Source organism: Lemur catta, chromosome 17 (genome assembly GCF_020740605.2).
Source record: "Lemur catta isolate mLemCat1 chromosome 17, mLemCat1.pri, whole genome shotgun sequence".
In the NCBI taxonomy this organism is placed as follows: Eukaryota; Metazoa; Chordata; class Mammalia; order Primates; family Lemuridae; genus Lemur; species Lemur catta.
In genome coordinates this window covers 50,591,152-50,609,995 of record NC_059144.1, presented here as the reverse complement: position 1 = coordinate 50,609,995, position 18,844 = coordinate 50,591,152, and the positions used below count along the sequence as shown (strand labels likewise).

The window sequence follows — 18,844 nt, the reverse complement described above, 5'->3', positions numbered from 1 at the left end:
AAGCCCTCCCAGGCGGGGGGCGGGGCGGGCGGCCGCCCGGAAGTGTAGGCTTCAGCTTCCGTCCTTGCGCAGAGCTCTCCTCGCGGCGCCCTCGTTCTACGGGTTGGCGCGAGAGTCAAAAGGCGTCGCCCGCCTCTGCGCAAAATGGCTGCCGCGGAGGCGTCGGAGTGCGGAAACCGTGCGCTGGGATCCCGACGTCTGGACTGAGCCGAGGCGAAGGTCCCAGCTCCCTTCTCGTTTGTGTGAGGCCGGAGTGGATGGGGTGGGGCGGGGGAAAGGCGCCGGGTGCCCGTTGCCGCCCCTGAGGCGAGGCGGGAGTCCCCTTCCTGCTGGCGGCCTGCCGAGGCTCCGTCCCAGTGCCCAGGGAGGGGCCGGGCCGGGCGGGAGCTCACCTTTCTGTTCGTGGACGTGAGACCCGTGGGTTTACTCCTCGAGCGTTACGGAGCGCGTCTTCACTGGAGGCCAGATGGGAAATCAGAAGGGCCTGCCCTCAGGGCGCCTCCCGGGGCCGCGCCGGGGGTCTGGACGGCCCGGGGGCGCGGGGATGGGACAGGGGGCCGCCGGCTGTGGGGCGCGCACCGGCGGCCGGCGGGCTCGGGACGGGGCCGGGGCACGCGGGGGACCTGGAGTGGCTCCAGGAGCGCCGGCTCAGGCCCTAAATGGACGTTTCCGTGTTTATTTGCTGACATTGTCTGCTTAGGACGAATGCAAACACCCATCTCTTGTAGCTATTTCGAGACGATTGCAGGGTCTCGTCTTTCCGTTGCTGCTGAGCAACGTTGAAAGGTTCGATAGCGCTTCAGGAAGAAGCGCTAGGATCCTTGAGGGGGCAGGCCCTGATTTCATCCGGTGAGAAACTCACCGAACGGCTTTCTGAAGTAGAAGTCGGGGATGAGATGGTTTCGTGTGGTTGTTTAAAAGTGAGTTGAATAATGCGAGGCTTTTCCTCACAGAAAATAAGTCCAGTTCGTCAAATAGGTTGCACAATGACGACTGGATGTGGACATTTTCCCTTAATTGGAAGAGCTAAATCTGCAGGTGCAAAGTTTTCACACACATCTGCTTAACCTGCAGATGCAGTGCATGACAGTAATGACATCGTTTGCAACTACTAAGCCCTACGGGAAACCGTTTTTAGATGTCAACGAAAAAGCGTGCAAGGGGAAGCAGGAGCAAAAGGCCCGAGTGCCAGGGCCCTAAGGAAATGGAACATTGCACGGCGGCGCCATCCTGTGGGTCATAGGTCAATGCCCCTCCTCCCAGCAGCCAACCAGTTACCAAGTCCTACTTCACTCCATTTCCTTAATCCTGTCTAGAAACTGTTGTTTCCCACCCTCTTCCACCATAACATTGAGGTCGTCTTTGCTTTTGGATTGCCAGGATGTTTTCCTAACTCATGTTCCTCCCAGAAGTCCTGCCAACTCCTCTCTGAAACCGACACAGCAGTCAGGGTGATCGCTCCCAAAGCCATCTCTCATTGCCTCTGTCCTCCTCTTAACACGCTTTGGGGACTCCCCAATTGCCTACATAAAGTTAGCCTAGCAAAGTGTCACCAATCCTTATTCTGACCTCTGCTCCCGCCACCTCACCGTGTCACCAAGCTGTCTTTTGGCTCTCACAAGCTGGGCCCTGTGTGTAAAACACTTCCCTGGGCTAACTCCTACTCATCTACTCAACAGAGATGTGGCTTTCCTGCGGAATCTTCCCTACAAAGTTGGATTGAGTACCTCTCCTGTATGCTCATGTGGCATCCTAAACTATCCCTTTGTAGCTCTTAGCACACTATCCCAAGTTGCTGATGCCTGAGAGGATGGCAAGATTCACCATAAAAGTGTAAGCTTCGTGAGAGCTGGGACGTATCTGATTATGGCTGAAGCATCTAGTTCATAGTAGGAGTTTGATAAATGTTTGTTGAGTAGATGAAGGGATGAGTGAATAACAATGAAGACCTTAAACTAAAAGCAGTAGTAGCAAAAATAGAAAAGGGGAGTTCTTCACTTAGAGGGAGAGAGCAGTCCTTGGTGACTGGCAGTCTGTAGGCGCTAACTGGAGAGGTCCAGAAGGAGCTCAGATACGCGCCCTGGCTGATTAGGTGGCAGCAGTACTGAGAATGATGGTGACGAGGGTGGAAGCAGGGGAGGAAAGGTGGCTTCAGTGTGTGCCCTGCTGATCTGGAGATGCCTGTGCAGTGCACCTAAAGCTCAAGGGAAGGATGAGGGCTGGACTGAAGAGTTGATTAACACAGTCTATTCAGAGAAAGGGCATAGAGGTGACAAGTGGATTAAGTTCGACACCATTCGACAGTCACTGGTGACACAGCAAGAAGTTGAGTGACATAGTGGGAATGGAAGACGTTTGTTTGCGGTGAGAGGAGTGAGGTGAGACAACTAGTGTGACTTTCAGAAGGGCTTTCAGAAGCGATTAGGGCCACACAGCAGATGTGCAGAGAAGTGAGCAGTGGGCTGGGTCCCCCCACACACTACGGCAACAGGTGAGGGGGCTGAGGAGAGGAGCCCAGAGGGTCAAGGGTCATGTCTAGGCTTCTGGCTCGGGCCTTTGGGCTTATGGGATGAGCCCATTGTCTGAATAGGGAACACCAGAGAAGAGTCTGAATTGAGGGGGGAGTGTCAGAAGTCATGAGCTCATTTCCAAATGGTTTAGATTTTTAGGGGCATCCAAGGTATCCAAGTGGAAATGCCAGGGGAGCAGGTAGATGGATGGACCCAGATCCAGGCAGAGATAAAGGTAACCACTGCCACACGGGCATGAAGTCTCCATGGGGAGTGTAAGGAGAGAATATGGAGGGGTGCAGCCCAGCCAGAGCCCTGAAGACCCCAGGACGCAGTGGCACCAAGGGTGCAGGGCAGTGACCAAGTTGACCAGTGTTTCAGCTGGTGGGCTCATTAACTGGTTGAGCTTCCTGACTGGATAGAGGTGGGCCCATGGAAGAGGGAAGCCACTGGCCTGGCATCACAGTTGGCCAGGGTCAGCAGCCAGGTGGTCAGAGCTTCTGCTGTTCTGCAGGGGCGGCAATGGCTTTGAACTTGAGAAGTTGTTTCATTTTGAAAGAGGGTAACAGTTCTTTAAAAGAGTGGTGCTAAAGGTATATTAGTCTTAAAACATTAATGAGTTTTTAAAAAGGGAAAAGTGTTTTGAGAATAAAATAGAATGCTGCTTTTACTCAAATCCTAGAATTTCCAAAAACCAGGACATCAGCCACGTTCTACAAAACCACATTATTTTGGTGGATGTTTTTGTTTTCTCAAAACCCAAAAGCATAAAATCATACACCCCCAAACACACACGCCAACTGGAGCCTCCTGGCTTTCAAAGAGATTTGGTAAAACCTAATTTTTCGGGATTATTTATAAACCCATCAGTTGTTGCTGCTCAGAATCATTATTAGCACAAGTAGGCAGGAAATACTTAGACTTCAATTTTCACAGACTAGCTTTTCATGACATTTTTAAAAAACTTCTTAGAGAAGACTTAGAGTAAGGAAGAATTTTATTTAGTTGTGCCACATATATTTTGATATCAAGTGTCTATGCCAACCCAGACACTGGGAAACATTGTTACCAGGGATTGTTTAATATGGTTGCCCTTCTCCCGCTTCTGTTCGCCTGATTTTATTTTCCTTTCTGGATTATACTAGTAAATCAGAAAGCACTGGACATCTTAAGTTTGGTTGGGTAAGAACAAGAGGAGTATTATTTTTCTATTTATTTATTTAAAATTTTTTTTTTTTTGAGACAGAGTCTCACTCTGTTGCCCGGGCTAGAGTGAGTGCCGTGGCATCAGCCTAGCTCACAGCAACCTCAAACTCCTGGGCTCAAGAGATCCTCCTGCCTCAGCCTCCTGAGTAGCTGGGACTATAGGCATGTGCCACCTCACCCGGCCTATTTTTCTTGATTTTTTTTTTTTTTTTTTTAAAAACCTTTAACTCCTGCTGAGGTTTAGACATAAACTGTCTCTAGCATACTGTAAACTGAAACAAATGTTGGGGGTGTGTGATACAGTCCTGCTGTCGCAGACCAGTAGGAGGGTCCAGACAGAGACTATTTTGAAGAGCAGTGGACCCAGTCAACACACTGTTTATGTACTAGTTCATATTGACTTTAGTTATGCCCTTAGGACCTGGCTGGTCAGGATTTGATAGACAGTTATTAGCTTGGGATTTGACCTTTTTTGTTTAACAAAAATGTGTAAATTTATATGCACAAACATACATATGTGGACAGCTAGGTCTGTATGTTTTAAGGATGGCAGCTGCTGTGGTCAAATGTCTGAAAGATAGAAGTGCTGGATGAATATGAGGCCGTTGCTTTGCTTTTTGTCTTCCACTTAAAACCCTCTTACATCTCCTCTTTACGTGCTTTTCTGTCGGCAGGAGACACTTGTATGTCTGAGTTTTCATTTCTTTGCAGAACTATAAAAGACAACATTCTCGGCCTCCCACCTTCTATAGGCAGATTTGTGCAGCTCTTATTCTCCTTTGAACATGTCAATTTCTAAATTTTAGAAGCAGTTCAGTTTGGAACTGAAAAAAGATTCTGGTATGGGAAGGGTATTTTACGGAACTTCCCTTTGGGGTGGGGTATCCTTTGGAAACTGCTAATGCGCAGCCTGTCTACTCCAGTCTGCTCCTCAGTTTCACCACTGTTTTTGTGAACTAGGTAGGGACAGGAATTGATTATTCTGGACAGGTTTTAATTGTGAAAAGTCACTGTTTAGACTTGACTTCAAACAATCTTTCACTTTTTAAGTATTTTCATTTAAGAAAAAAATCTTAAATTGTAGCCTGTACACAGTTTAGCCCCACACCCCAGAGGGCACTCGGGTGGTGCCCTGCCCCTTTGCTCTGGAACTCTGTCTGATTTGGTCACCCTCTGACCTCAGGGACATCCCCGTCTTCCTCCTTATGCCCACTGGCAGGCCTAGGAATTCAATAGTCTGCAGGTATTCTTTTCCCGTTATTCTCTGCTATGTATTTTGTGGTGTGATTAGCCTGTCAAGGTGAATGGCCTATTTGGGCACCACTGCTTTACCTTAAACTGGCTTTTCTGTCAAAATCTGAAAGGCATTGTTATTTTGGCTTTCTTTTTTGATGTGTTCCTTTAAAGATGGTTAAGAGATAAAACCAATCAGATAAGAAATACAGTTTTAATGCCTTGTACATATTAAAATACTTCTTCTGAAGTGGGTTTTATTTACTTTTCACTGAAATCAAAGGGTAAACGTAGACATCTCAGAGTAACAAGCATTCTCAGAGGTAGGACTAATAAGCATGGCTCTGTATTGTGTTCACTCTTGTTTAGGTAACAAAACTAGGGTTTTATTATGGCAGGGGATATAATACTACATTAGCTCATTCTTTCTGTCCAAAGATCTCTGGAAAGTGGTAGAACTGAGAATAGCATGTGTACATTAGGTTCAATTCCCTGTCTCTTGCAGTTCTTTTTGCCTTGTGTTGTCTTCAGTTCATAGCTGCTTTCTCTGGAGTAACTTACGGAGGCTAAAGTGACCAAAGATCCCTCCCTTGTTACTTTAATAATTAAAAGAAAAGTTAGTTGTAGCACAGCTTTCTACTGATGTTCAAATGATAAGACACTATCCCTAATGCCAGCTACAAAAATTCAACGTGTGAATTGTTTGGAACAGCATTCATGGAGGTGACTCCCTTCCCCATCTTATCTCCCTCCCTTTTCCTATTCTTTTTATCCCTTTGTCTAAAAGACAGAACACTGGTGTGGTTCTCATTTGCTGCTTTGAACACTCCATCGCATTCTGCAGCTGCAGCTTTCTGTAGGTCTTTGGGGTTGGAACACGAAGTTTAACTTCCAATCCCAAGATTTTCCTTGAGTTTTTTGTTTTGTTTTCTGGCCTTTTTCTGTCCTGCCAGTTCCCTGTAACTTTCCCACTGCCCCCTGGGATCTGCCATGGGCTGTGCCTGAACAGCATTCTACCAAGTGCATTCAGTGGGTGATTTCTGTGGAGTCGCCTGTCCTGGCAGCGATGCACAGACGGAGCGTTGGCCCCACTGGGGACCTAGGTCTGGGTACGATTGGCAACCTAGACTAGTGCTTCACTGTCTTTTGCTTTGCGGGGAGTTAGTAGCCAATTTGATCTTGAAACTTTTTAGCATTGGTAAGTTGATTGTACTAAGCAAGGAAGATTTATCTAAAGTTAGCTGGCCTTATATAACGAAAATTCATCACTTTCTGGAAAGATATACAGTGGTTGAAGCTTTTGTGAGCAATAAAATGCTAGATTTATTTTTTTCCTGGGGAATGGGGCATGTATTTTATATTAATAATTACCTTTTCATTCCACAAGTAGTTCAGGGCTGTGCTCCTGGAATGCCAGGCACCTGGGCTCCAGGAAGGGAGCCCCCGCTGCGGCCGAGGGTCCGACCCTGTGTGGGGGCACCCGGGAAAGCGTGGGACCGGGAGACAGGGTGTCTCCCTCCCCCTCCCAGTGCGCAGCTGCGCCGTCCCTCCTCCCCCTTCCCCTCCTCCTCCCCCCACCGTCCTCCCTCCGTCTCCGCCCACGATCAGAGGGGGCTTGTCTTTAGCCAAGAGGTGGGGCTCTGCGGCCGTCACCCAGTCTGCGCCTAAGTTCTGGAAGAATCTTTTGGGGGCGCTTCCCTGCGCGCGAGGCCTGGGAGGAGGAGTCCAGCGGGTCCAAGGCTGAGGCCGAGTTCCGCCCGGTGCTCGTCCTCCCCCTGTGGCCTCCCCTCCCCTTCTGTCCCTCCTCCCCCAGTGGCCCCACATCCCCTTTGTGCTCCTTTACTGTGTCCACGCCCCGAGCCCCGCTCGGAGGGCCGCGGCGGGGCAGTCCCCGCGCCGCATCCCTTTGAATTCCAAGCGCGAACGAATAAGGTGCCCGCGGGGGCCGCCCGGGTCACATTGTTCTAAGAGAATGTACAGAATCTTCCCTTTGACGGGGTTGTAGTTAAACCGAAATAAAGTAGGCTGCCAGCTGAAGTGTTTTCGTCATAGTACTTTCTTTCATTTTGGGATCACGGCATTCTGCTCGGGACCCTGAGTTCTAACGAAGGGGGTAAGCGCGGGAAGCAGTGCTTTGAAAGAATTGCTGAGTTTCCCGGATTGCGCTTGTATAAACATCCCCTAAATTTTCTCCGTGGGTGGGGGTGGCAGAAACCGGTGTCTACCCCTTATACAAATGTACTATTTACACCCCGTGGTGTTTCCCCCCCGGACCACCAATTAAGCTTCCTGCCGGAGTGCTCTGGGAGCATTCCTGCTTTTCCAACAACATCCTGTTGTAAATCGGCGCTACTTGGTGGGTTTTTGTTTATGGATTGGGGATATTTAGGGAAGAATTTCTTGAGACAATTGGAGACTAATTGTTTCCTTCTCTGGGTTTTACTTGCAAAATAAGTTTAGGAGGAAGTAAAGTTTAGAAGGAAGTATTTAGTTAGTAGAGTGCAATTAAAGAAATATCCAAACTGTAAATCTTCCAAATTCCCTTTTTACCATGGGGAGCAACTCGCTGGAGTGACAGCAGTTAAACTGGGGACAGAGCGCTGACATCAACAGTCGCCTTAGAGGGCCCGGAGTGGGTAGTCAGGCCAGGTCTCCAAAGCAGAGCCAGCTTGTGCGGGTGGCGTGGGAGAAGCGTCCTGCTCAGGGGCGGCCCTGGCTCAGCGAGACTGGGACAGCCTGCGTCTTAGCGCATCATAGAGCACCACAGTGAGGACGGGTGGGGTCCCTTTGTTTCCCCACGTTCCTCGTTAGCCTTTCCCTCAGTCCACCTGGTTTTCTAATCTCTGAGTCTTTCTGTGCTTCCTGGTCCACCTCCCCTTTCCATTCCCTCAGTGCCTTTTCTTCTTTCTGAATGCCCAGCTTGAAACTGCACCTGAGAGTTAAAATCTTTTAAAAGCTTACCATCTGACAGAAAGAAATCGCTGTTTGTACTTCATTTAAAGATTCTCAGCCAAAGAGTTGGGCAGAGGTTCCCCCATACCAACTCCACTTAGAGAGCCCCATGCAGGGAGGCCTCCTGTGGTCTTCATCCCAGCACGTGAGCCCCCGTCTTAGACTGCTTGCCCGAGATCACATTGTACAAGCTGGTCTCGACCCCATCTGTCTGGTTTCTAAACTTCCCACTACACAATACCTGAGGACAAACGCCTCTCTTCTCAACCTGCAGACAGTCAAGAGGGAAGAGTGTCGAACCCATCCTTGCCAGATTCCATTAAGGTAGAATCACACCAGCAGGAGCAAGCTGTGTTTTCCTTTAAAGAAAACTGACGGTCTCAGAAACTGGCAGGACTTACACAATCTTTAGAGATGTTTAGTAAAAGGAACACCTGCCTCATAGCCCCTGCCTGGTTCGTGTGGAAGCATCGCGGAGGCTTCACTGCACTCTGGACCCCTTTTTGTTCTTTGCCATGGGCTGACGGAGGCTAGAGGGCCCCAGCTTCCAGGGAGTGTATGGCTGTTCACCGCGGTCGGGGGGCAGGCACGCCATGGCCAGTGACCAGGGTGCCTCAAGGCAGCAGCTGCTCTCCCCCACCCCGATGTTTCCCGAGGTATCGGGGGACAGACGGGTGATGGGGTGTCACCCTACTTAGTATTGAGTGAGCTGAAGAAAACCCAACTGGAAGGCTAAACACCCGCCGGACCCCACTTTCCCCTCTTGAGAGCAAATTTCTAATCGGTCCCTCCGGGTCCTGTGGGCAAATTCGCCGGTGCATTCTTTGCTCCAGGTCAGTAGTTGTGAGTGCGGAGAGGCAGAGATTTGGGGCCCGCTCGCCTTCCCGTGGGAGACCCGGAGTTTGAGACGTGCAGTCTGGAGAAGAGAAGAACCTTCATCGTCTTCCGAGGAGTTCCCCGGCCCCACCGAGCCGGGCAGCAGTGAAGGCCTGGCCAAAGTGCAGCCCCTGGAGGGGCCACACCCACGCTCCGCTCGCGCCCTGTCGAGCCGTTCCCAGGGCTGCGGCCGAGGGGCCCCGCCCCAGCTTTCACCCTTGGGGTCGGGAAACCGGGCGGGAAGCGCGCCTGAGCAAGTGAACGGCGCAGGCCCGGAGCGCCAATAAGGGCGGCGGGCGCATGCGCGCGGGGCGGGGCTGGGCACGCCGCTCTAGCCCCGCAGCGTCTCGGTGGCCGCCTCGTCCCTCAGCCCGCCGCGTGGGGGCGCCGCTCTAGCCCCGCGGCGTCTCGGTGGCCGCCAGCCCGCTCCTCCGCGTTTGAAGGAAATGGCTGCGAGACCCTAGAGGCCGGCGGCCGGCGGTAAGTGGCGTCCCGGGCTCCCGGCGGAGGGGCGGTCGCTGCGCGGGTCGCACGGGCGAGCGGGAGGGTGGGTGGGGCCGGCGCCGGGGCCCGGCCGCCCAGAGCCGCGGAGCCCGCGCGGGCCGCTCCCGCCGAGAAGATGGCGGCGGCGGGCGGGGACGCGGCGCGGGCGGGCGGCGGGGCCGGAGCGGGGAGCCGCGCCGAGCCGGCCGGCGGGGTCGGACTGCGGCCCGGGTTCGGCCCGCCCGGCCCTCCAGCCATCCCCGGCGGGCCTCGGGGAGGGGCGCGCCCGGGCGTGCGGTGGCCGCGGAGCTCGCGGAAGGCCCGCGTCGCCTCCCCAGAGGACAGTGTGTGCCGGCCTCACCGCGCTGGCCTTTAGTTTTTTAACGAGTCCTGCGTTAGTTGGACGAACACTGGCCGTATTTGTGACGCATTTCATCCTCCAGTAGCCCTGGAAGCAGAGAGGGGCCACCTGGGCTGGGGGCCCTGCCCCGCGCGGCGTCCGCGGCTCGGGCTCAGTTCGCGGCGCCTCGACGCGCGAGCTGAGAGTTTGGGCCTTGGGTAGTAACGAGGGCTTCGAGTTACTGAAGGTACCCTTACTGTGCGCGGGCCGCATGTGGTGACGGCGGGTCACCTGCATGCCTGTGGGGTGCGGTTTGAGCCTGGAGGAAGAGGCAAGTGTGAAGGTGGTGTCAGTGTGTTCACGTGGCCTCGTGGTACCCGCGTTCCGTGGCTTCCCTAGGGCCACATATGCCCTGGCCGACATGCGCTTGCAAGAAAAGTGCTTCACCTCATGCATTTTAAGGAAGTAAATACGTACCTTGGTTTATTCCGGGAATATTTATTGCATTCTGTGTTAAAAGGAGGGATACAGCAGTGACCAAGAAGGCAAGGCCTCTGTCCCAGTCCTGCTGGAGAGGTTGTTTTAGTGAGGAACTTGATTATTCCAGCTCCTTCCTTTAAAATGAGTTTTGCCATTGGCCATGTACCCTGGAGTCTAGAGCTCTTCAGTGACACTTTGGGACGGTGTGTACTTATATATTTGTCTCTGTAACTAGTCCACTGTTTTACCATTGTAAACACTGTAGACATCTCAGAAGTGTCACCTGGGAAGACCCAGACCCAGCCTTGTTGTGAAACTTCCTGCCTAATGTGTTGTCTGAGCATTATCGCTTTCCTGCTTGCTGTGTGCGTGGGGAGGAGTCTGTTCATGCAGACTTGTTTTAACAAAGAGTTTCATGTGTAAGTTGCTCCCTATCTTGTTTTAGAATAATGTGTATCTTTGATTTTCTTCTGGCTTTCCACCAAAAGCCATCTCTTTTTAGTAATTGATTGAATTCAGGCTATTTCAGGCATAGTGAATTGCGTTGTGATAAGAAAGGGCACAAGTGAAATATGAAGGTGTGCAATTGGCTGCCCCTGACTAGTGCCATGGTTGCAGCTTTCTTCCCTGGCAGACAGGTAAACTGCCCGTGTGTGAGGGCATCACAATGGCTGGGTGACGATAAGTGTCATTGCCAGGTGGTTCAGTTCGGCCTTGAAGGGTGGATGGGTTGTCTTCAGGTGAGGAGGGAGAGATGGGAATGGGTACTTTGGCTGCCATTCTTCTGGTGAAGTTTGCAGGTCCTGTTGATACTGTAAGTCTTTCCACAGCCTCAGGGTCCCCGTTCACCTTGAGTCAGTTCTGGGCAGCGCAAGCAAGTGGTTTTTCTGTGGTATTCATTTGTGAGCTGTGCCAGGCCCTGATAGTTTTATACTTCTGCTAACAGTGCACATTTTACCTTTTTTACGCACCTGTCCCATGATACCAAGTGACTTCCATTTGACTATTTATTTATTTATTTTGAGACAGAGTCTCACTCTGTTGCCCGGGCTAGAGTGCCTTGGGGTCAGCCTCTCTCACAGCAACCTCAAACTCCTGGGCTCAAGCAATCCTGCCTCAGCCTCCCGAGTAGCTGGGACTAAAAGCATGTGCCACCATGGCCAGCTAATTTCCTTCTATTTATTTGGTAGAGATGGGGTCTCGCTCTTGCTCAGGCTGGTCTTGAACTCCTGAGCTCAAACGATTTGCCCACCTCGGCCTCCCAGAGTGCTAGGATTACAGGAGTGAGCCACCATGCCCGGCCCCATTTGACTTCTGAGAAGGAAAGATTGAACATGTTCAACAAGGCAGCTTACTGTTGTCCTTGAGTACTGCACTGTGGCGTATGTCTGATCGGCCTTATTCCTCACGTGTCTGGTGGGCTCTGAAGTCCATTAGGGAAGTTTCCCTAAGCAGAGTCTCCAGCTTGCTTTCTTATTTAAATGGTAGAGTCCCTGACAGTGAATGTCCAATATTAGCCTCTTTGTGGCTAGGATCAAATGGTACATGTTCATTCCATTCCAGAGGTTATATGATTAATAGTTAGTGGAAATGTTAATCCAGAAAGAGGAGGGCAAAGAAGAGAGTCAGAATTGGGCTCACCGCCTCCAAGTGTGAGATGGTCTGTGTTGCCAAGGCCTCCTTTTAATTTTTTTTCAGTGGTAATTTTGAGAGTAAGTTGAATGGGTAATTGTACATATTTTAATAAGAATTCCCTATCCATGACTATAAAACTTAATAGGTGGTAATTCGTATGTACAATTCGTAAAGCGGGTATTTCTCTCTCTGGTTGTCAAACTTAGACACTTGGTTTTGTTTTTCATATGCTGATAGAAACATTTAAGTGGTATTTAATGTACTTTTATAGAAAGATTAAATCAGCATTTCCCCCGAAATAGAGATAGCTTTAGTGTGTTTGCTTACAAAGATAATACATATGTAGAACATTTAAACAGCCTGTATAGATACAAAGTAAAGCACGAGCAAGGGTGCCATTACAGTTGTCACGTGTTGGTGAACTGATTGTGTGTGTGGCAGGTGCCTTAGAGAATGTGGCCCTGCCTGGCTGGCTTGTCACCTGCTCTGTTTGCTCAGGTGCTGTGGAACTCTTGCCATGGTGAACCAAGGGATTCATCATCCTTTAATTTTGCCATTAAAGAATTCCGGTATATAAATGTTTCTTTTTTTCTTTTCTTTTTTTTTTTTGGAGACAGAGTCTCACTCTTTTTGCCCTGGCTAGAGTGCCATGGCATCAGCCTAGCTCACAGCACCCTCAAACTTCTGGGCTCAAGTGATCCTCCTGCCTCAGCCTCCCGAGTCACTGGGTCTACAGACATGCGCCACCATGCCCAGCTAATTTTTTCTATATATATTTTTAGTTGTCCAGATAATTTCTTCCTATTTTTAGTAGAGACGGGGTCTCGCTCTTGCTCAGGCTGCTCTCGAACTCCTGGCCTCAAGCGGATCCTCCTGCCTTGGCCTCCCAGAGTGCTAGGATTACAGGCATGAGCCACTGCGCCCGGCCTAGATGTTTCTTGATTTTTCACAAACTAGTCTCTTGATGACAGATGTTAGTTTGTGTTCAATTTGTCACCTTTGTAAAACAAACTCAAAAAACTCTCAGAAAGTCGTGTGTACTTACCAGTTACCTCTGCTAGGTCATAGTGAAGCACTCTCCTTGCCCTCTCCGTGAGAACAGGGGTCACCTCTCTTCCCTGTGCCCAGCACTTAGGGGGCTCTTGGTCAATATTTGTCAAAGTAGATTCATCTGAGAGGGCCTGTGTCCCCAAACCCTTGCAGAGGAAGGCCTTGTAATTTTAATAGCTGACATCTGCCGTTTATTGCATGCTTGCCAGCACAGTGCTGTGCTCATTTGGCTCTTGACACCGTGTAGTTTCAGAAAACCTTTCAGGAAACAGATTAGTATTGTCCCCACTTCACAGGTAGGGAAGTGCAGCCTGGGGAGGAGTGCACATTGAAGCTAGGATTGAAGCCTCTGTTCTTACCCATCTTTCCCCTTAAGCCCCCCACCCCCTAGTCTGCCTAACTGAGGAGGACTTGCCCCGTTGTAAATGTCTAGGCGGAGGGAGGGGTCCTGTGGTGCTGGGGGTGGCCACTGCTGGCTGCAGCCTTCAGGACCAGGGATAGGACGGAGCTGCACTGAGAGGAGTGGCCCGTGAGATGCTCCTGACCCCTGGACACAGGCCACATGGACACCAGCTGTGTACCCTTTGGATTTGTTGGATTATAACTTAAAGACAAAGTTTTCCTTTTTACAGCATGCTTTCAGTAGTAAAATATCCTTTCTTTTCTCCCTGTGCATGCAGTAATGATAGGAGTACTTGAAAGTTGCCTCTTACACAGGCTTGACTCTATCACATTCAGCTGTGTGTGGATCTGTAAAAATTGATGCAGAAAATCCTGTTATTTATGCTAAAACTCCTTTGTCTTGAACTTGAGCCACTGTCTCCCAAAACAAACAAAACTAGACATTGGCCTTTGCTAATCCCAGGGAAAGAAAGGAGTGCTCAGCTGAAATACAAAGTTAATTCTTGACTTGAGTTTCCAAGGTCCTTAAGCATTAATTTTGCCCTGTGTGCTGTGGCTTGAGATCCTAGTACCTTTAAAAGGTGCAGCTTCACCTGGAGAAGCAAATGTTGTAAGGGAAGGCTTTTTTTTTTTTGAGATAGGGTCTCTAGTGCCCAGGCTAGAGTGTAGTCTCGAGATCATAGCTCACTGCAGCCTTGAACCTGGGCCCAAGCGATCTTCTTGAGTAGCTGGGACTGCAGGTACACACTACCACACCCGGCCTTTTTTCCTTTGTGTGTGTGTGTGTGTGTGTAACCTCATTCTTTTCGCCTGAACTTAGGTGGCAGTCAGTTTCATACTTGGCAATCGCCGCTTTCCCAGTAATCACATGAACTGAATGAGAAAGGCAGAGGGGCTGTCCGGAAAAACCAAATGCGGAAGCAATACTTGCCACTGTCTTTCGGGTCCTGGCGGAATGGGCAGCGGGATTTCTCTTGGCTCGTGGTGGAGGAGGCACCGTAGGGGAAAGCTCTGGGTTCTCAGACTGTTTGAACTCAGGAGCTCTTTGCACTCCTAAAAATTACTGCCGACCCCAAAGAGCTTATGTTTATATCTGTTGATACTCGCCATATTTGACATTAAAAATGAATCATTTAAATTTTTTATTCATTTTAAAATAACCTTCATTTAAAGTAGTAAACTGTTACATAGTAACATAAATGACATTTTGTGGGAGCCATTTGCCAAGCCCAAAACAATTTAATGAGACAGGTGGCATTATTTTATGTCTTTGCATATTTGTCTTAAGTGACAACAGCTGGATTCACATCTGCTTCTGTATTCAATCTGTAATATCATTGTCATTTAGTTTCTGGAAAACTGTATCATATACTCGAGTGTGGTGGTGGACAAGGCATGTAACATGTTAGTGTTGTGCAAACAGCTTTGACCTTGGGGGCCTCCTCAAAGGGCCCCTGGACCACCCCTTGAGAACCACTGCTCTCAATAACACTCTTATTGTTGAGAAATGAGTTTAAAAATAATTGACTCTGAACACCTGGGGAAATGGATTACTTTTAGGAAGATAGGCCATGTCTTTGAACTATTTTTATTGGTCAACCACAGGCAGTTGGGGAAAAGTGTGCAAAAAGTCTGATTTGTTGTCACTGGCAAAGATGTTTCAATGCATCCTTCTCCCTCAAAGTGCGGTGAAACAGTTATAACAGCCTCTCACTGGATCCTTACCAGTAACTATTGCAGCAGTGAGAATGGGGACAGACCTGAGAGTAACCTGTATTGGGGGCTGTGGGATTTATGCAGGTCTCTGGTGTTTTGGACTGAGAAGAACACACAGGGACGAGCTCCTGGGTGCTGGCAAGGACAGTGACTTAAACCGTAACCAACACAGATGTGCTGGAGGGGAGGCAGTCCTGGAGGTACCCAGCAGGGGTGACCTGGCCTTTGTGGGCAGTGCTATCCTGGGTGCTATCCTGGGAACGGCACGTGGGTGCCCTCTGGGAACACCCCACCACAACTCAGGGCCCTAACGTACCTAACAGCAGTCAAATGTGCTGCATATGCAGGTTTCTTAATGAGGACAAGGACCTACCTGTACGTTGCAGTGATCACTAAGACCCTGGTGGTGACCTTTTATTTATAAGTGTGATGGTAACTCTGGAATATAAGAGTACAAAGTCTTTTGAACAGTGTTTGAAACCGTGTTTTCCTATTCAACGACAGACAAAAGGGGAGCCCTTCAGAGGTGGCCGTGGGAGGCTTTGTGCCCAGCCATGGGATAGAGAACAGTGAAAGCCTCACTTCCTTCCCTTCTCCTTAACCTTGGTAATGAATTCATGTGACTGTTTCTGGTTCCTGGCATTCATTTGGAGAGTTGAAATGTCCCATCTCAGTTGTCCCCTATGTCACAAGCCTCTGTTTTGTACCAGAAACTGGATAGAGGGAAACCAAGGGGTGGGTGTGAGCCTGTGGCCAGGCGCTGGTTCCACCAGGCAGCAGTCTTCCGCAGGGTTTTCAGTAATGAGTTTTGGTTTTTGTGTCCACATTGCTGTCAAGCAGAACCAACTAAGAAATTTAAAACAACAGGGTTGTTCCTAGATTTTTCTCTGAATTTTCCATGTCAGAAGCTTACTGTGTTGTGGCCCTTGGATTCATCGGGATAATTTTAATGGCAGTGTTACTTGGTAAGCAGCAAAACTTTGAATTTGTCATCTAAAAGATTTAAATGTAAGTTATGCAAGTGAGTCAGATTGTGTATAGATATTAAAATAAATGAAAATTTGGTTTCTTACTTTCCCTGCGGGCCCCAAACTCCCTGCTTCTGAGCAAGTTGTAGCGTTTGCAGCTGCAGACTGTGGGTGGCGTGTCATGCAGACAGGACAGCTGGTGGCAGGGATGTTGTCTGAAACTGCTTGGCATAGTCTCGTTGGTGACTATTCGCTTTATGAAAACCTAGGTGTAAAAGACTTTTACTGGGCAGTCTGTCTTTGATTTTTGACAGTTTAAAGGACGTGTAGCCAGTATCTTTTCAGCCCCTCCTCATCCTCATAAGGAGGGTTGCTAAGATGAGAGACTCTAACAGACAAAATATAAATAAATGAAAATTCTGGCTTAGCCTGTCAGAATTAACAAAAATTCTGAGTTAGCAAAGTCCAAAATAATGAGATTTTATTGTAGCATTAGATATAATTTCTGACAGGTTAGAATTGTTTCAAAATTAAAAGTGTTAGTTTTGAATATTGTTTCAGGGAAAAGTGAGGTTTGAAGAAACACAACATTTTGCTGCCACATGGGGCAAAATATGTGTTTGCACATTACCTTTTTTTTTTTTTTTTTTTAAAGACAGTCTCACTATCGCCCAGGCTAGTCCTAGGCGTCAGCCCAGCTCACAGCAACCTCAAACTCCTGGATTCAAGTATTCTCCTGCATCAGCCTTTGGAGTAGGTGGGACTATAGGCACATGCCACCAGGCCTGGCTAATTTTTTCTGTTTTTAGTAGAGATGGGGTTTTACTCTTGCTCAGGCTGGTCTCTAAATTCTGACCTCAAGCGATCCTCCCACCTAGGCCTCCCAGAGTGCTGGGACTGCAGGTGTGAGCCACCAGGGCCGCAGTACCTTTTTCAGATTACCATTTTCATTAGAAGTCAGCTGTTTTCCTGGGATGCCATGTTCTGAAAATTGGAACCTGGTATGGTTGTACCTCATGTTTTAAAATGTCTTAGAGATTAATTACTAAGCAATTAGTCCCTTAAGTTTGTGAAACTAAAAATCTTTAACTGGGCATGCTTCAGTTATTTAAGCAGATTTTAGAATAGTAAAAGTTGAGCATTCAGATTTTCAATGGTTGTAAAGTCAGGTGTTTTAAATTTATAGCTCAGTTTCTTTTAAGTAACACTAATTTTTTTTTTCTTTTTTAAGAGATGGGGTCTTGGCGGGGGAGGGAAAAAAGAGATGGGGTCTCGCTCTGTCACCCAGGCTGGAATGCAGTGGGCACAGCACAATCATAGCTCACTGCAACCTCAAACTGCTGAGCTCAAGGGATCCTCCCACCTCAGGTGCACACTACCACACCTGGCTTTTTTTTTTTTTTTTTTTTTTTTAAAGAAATGGGGTCCTACTATATTGCTTAGGCTGGTTTTTTAAATTTTCATTTTAAAGAAATTCACTGCTGGCAGTGTAACATTTTGATGAGTTAAGGGATCTGGAGTGAAAATTTAGAGGTTATTACAAAATATGTTTGTGGAAGGAAATGCTTGAAGTCTGTTATCTGAAGCATGGGTATGTATTATTGGTTTGCACATATCTGGTGTATTCTTAAACTACTAGAAATGGCATGTTATGAAAGCTCTCTAAGTATCTTCCTTGGAACCATGGGGGGTAGTCCAGATACCTTTTCTGGGGCTAAGGGGTCAAAACTATTCCCACAATAATAGTCAAACATTATCAGCCTTTTCTCCCAAATTTAACTCTTGTACCGTTGGAGCAAAGGCAGATTGAAGCACTGGAACCTTGTGCCCTTCACCATATGCACTGCATGTTTAAAACACACCAGCTTCCCTGAGAGTGTCCTTATGAAGCAGCAAATATTAATTTTATTATCTCAACCTTCAAATACACGTCTTAACTTTGCCTGTGATGAAAGGCCAGGTGCACATGGAGCAGCCCTGCTGCCGCCACGTGGAGTAGCCGTCTCCAGGCAGAGTCCTGTGGGCTGAGTTGGGAGCCGGGCCAGCCACCTCCTCAGGGCACACTGTCCGTCCTTGACAGAACAACAGAACAACAGACGGATGACAGTTTGCAGACTAAGTATTTGGCAGATATTTTCTCCAAAGTGAATTATGTTAGTCTCAAGGAAGGCAACTGACAGTATTTGCTGCTAAGAATAAGATTCTAGCTTTGGAGGGAAAATTAGAATTTTGGAAAACTTGTGTCTACCATCGTGAGTGACCTTGATGGCTTCCCAGTAATGACTTCTGAGGAGATCGAAGCTGACATACACAAATGTGTTTCTTCTATGTGGTCTAATGAAATGTGTCGACATTTGGAGTCTCTGCCTGAAACTCAGTGAACTGGTGTTTTCCACGTGACTGGCACATGCATGGGTAAAAGGTGCATTCAAAGTGCAACACAAGACCAGTGAATTTTAATGTAAAAAAGTGAAAAGTTCATTGATAGGACTTTTATGAAACTTATTGCTTGCTGAGATTTGGTGTAATGTCTGAGAACATCCACAATTATGTGAAAAGGTTGTTAAAATATTCCCATTTTCTAAATGATACTTCTGTGTCAGGCAGGGTTTTCTTCATGTATTTCACCCAAAACAATATGTGGGACTAGACTGAATGCAGCAGCAGATAGGGGAATCTCACTGTCTTTCTTAAGCCAGAGATTTGCAAAAATATAAAACAATGACCTTCTTAACACTATTTGTTTGTTTTGGAAATAACATTACTTTTTCATTTAAAAAAGTATAATGGATTATAAACTATAGTTCTGTTTTTTTTTTAAGTGATGGCTTTATTTTTTAATATATATTTAAAATTTTAGAAATATCAATAGATGTATTCCACATAAAACCAAAGCTCTTTTGGCATCCTCAACTTTTAAGAGTACTGAGTTGTCTTGAGACCAAAAAGTTGAAGAACTGCTGCTGGAGAGGAATTTTAAATTCATATGTTCA

General features: G+C 48.1%; 1 protein-coding gene across 4 annotated transcripts in view; it reads left to right on the top strand.

Moving 5' to 3' along the window:
• The first annotated feature begins 95 nt into the window (after positions 1-95).
• DIDO1 (death inducer-obliterator 1) overlaps positions 96-18,844 on the top strand; it is a 54,764-nt gene continuing 36,015 nt past the window's right edge. Inside the window, exon 1 of one of the 4 annotated variants that reach the window (XM_045529341.1) lies at positions 96-219. The gene's annotated coding sequence lies outside the window, so the exon portion shown is untranslated. Of the gene's footprint in view, positions 243-9,141; positions 9,258-18,844 lie in introns of those variants that run through there. The other 3 variants (XM_045529340.1, XM_045529339.1, XM_045529343.1) reach the window with 3 other exon arrangements.